Genomic DNA, 2,112 nt, shown 5'->3' with positions numbered 1-2,112 from the left:
ACTTCCGAAATATTAGTCCAAATAACTGAAATATGTGTTATAGAACGTTTGAAAAATAGTTTTTCAAAAAAGTCTTTGAAAAGAAACAACTTATTATAAATGATGGTAGACTAACGTGGAAATTATCTAATTTGCAAAGTTACAACAAGAAATGTATTCGACGAATTCAGATGAATCTGTATGAAAGAAAAGAAGGGTTAACTGGAAGTGCTTCGCTATATGAGTTATTCTGTTGGCCATATTTCTTATTTAGTTTGGAGTGATAAAGGTTACGCTGATTTAATTAATCTACATATGGCTATGCTAAAATATGTACGTTCACAAAGACATTTGGAAATGTTCTCATAGACTTACAATTATAAGATAAGTATAAAAAAAGCAGGGCATACAATAACATAATGAAGTTAGACGAAAAAGATCCATTCTGCGGCAATTGATCGATGCAGATATTTTTCTTGGTCGCGAGGAATTATCCTTTCTGGGTCATTTTGAATGCAAAGAATTCAATAATAGTTGTAATTATAAAGAGCTCTCATATTTAATCAGTAAATATGACGAGAAATTGGCATGCCATCTAGAAACAGCTTTTATTTTCTCAGGTCTCTCAAAAGGAATTCAAAACGACTTGATCGATGCAATTCAAAGGGATATATTGAATGAAATAGAAGATGAACTGAAGCAAGCTAAATTTGTAGCTATTCTTATCGGTGAAGCGTCCGATGTATCGAGCTGTTTATAACTATCAAGTGTTTTGCGCTATGTTACAAAAGATTGTGTTACTAAAGAACGATTTATCGATTTTAATGATGTTAGTGCAGACCGTCATGAATATGTTTTCAAGTGCTTTGAAACGTGAAAATGTGAAAATATTAAGTGCACAAACCTATGAGGGTGCCGATACAACAGCAAAACAATTAAATGGGTTGCAGTCAAACTTCAAAGAAAAGTATGAATGTATGATCTTTGCTCATTGTTGTGTTCATGTCCTAAATTTAGTTGTGTCACAAGCATACTCTTTTATAAAAGAATGCAAGATATTTCTTCTACAATAAATAGACTGAGTACATTCCTTTTAAGAAATTATCCAAAAAGTGCTAATGCGTTAGATAACACAGTTTAAAAATGGAATCCCCAAATCTACAGTATCTAGATGGAATTTACTGCAGTATCTAGATGGAATTTACTACAAAGTAAATTGTAATTTCATAATAAGCATTTTTGAAGACATTATTGAAAATCCTGAAGAATAGGATAAGGGCACAATAAATTTTGCAATTGGGTCCTTATATAATTTAAAAGCTCCCGATATCTTATTTTATTAGAAGTATTTAGTGACATATTTTCTTTCACTGATGTCGTATTTATCATCCTTCAGACTAAAAGTCATAGCATAGTGGATTGTAAATAGTAAATAAATAAAACTAGAAATGTACTCGAGAATAAGCTCGGTGATTTTTTAATATTTTATGATGTGTTTTTTTTTGAGGGGGTGGTGGAATGTGGAATCGTTGTAACAATCGAAATTAAGAGATTAAAGAATAAAGTAATTGATCTCCAACAGCATTATATAATGCTCAATAACCAAATTATTGGCACAATATTTGACCAATTAAAAACGCAATCCTTAGAAGAGCTTGAATTCATAAAACTTTCCAATTTCAGCAAAGGTGAGGAATATTGCAAGGAATTTCCAATGGATGCTTTAAATTCTTTAAAAAACACTTATGATAGTTTCTTTTTAGATAATTCGATAACGGAGTGAACTAAATGTTATGTATTCTATGCAAGATTTTAAAAAGCAAAATAAAAGTGTGGAAGACCAACAATTGCTGAAAGATCACAAAACAGGTCAACACACTCCTTGTCTACGATGTTATCCTCGGGAATGGAGTCTAGCTTCAAATTTTCAGTTCATTAAATTGACCCCTGTACTTGATTGGTTCTGGAATATTCTTTATCAACAGTGAGGATGATAAGCAAAACTGACCGCAGTGGGACTTGAACCACATACAGAACGTAGAAATTTCTAGACATTAACACGAGGTATTTTGTTCGATGATCTAACCATTCAGCAATAGTCTTAATACATACACACATATATAGTTAGACTTA

Source organism: Octopus bimaculoides, chromosome 9, assembly GCF_046866305.1.
Source record: "Octopus bimaculoides isolate indiv1 chromosome 9, ASM4686630v1, whole genome shotgun sequence".
In the NCBI taxonomy this organism is placed as follows: Eukaryota; Metazoa; Mollusca; class Cephalopoda; order Octopoda; family Octopodidae; genus Octopus; species Octopus bimaculoides.
The sequence above is the reverse complement of the archived record's forward strand: the minus strand, read 5'-3'. Positions refer to the sequence as shown.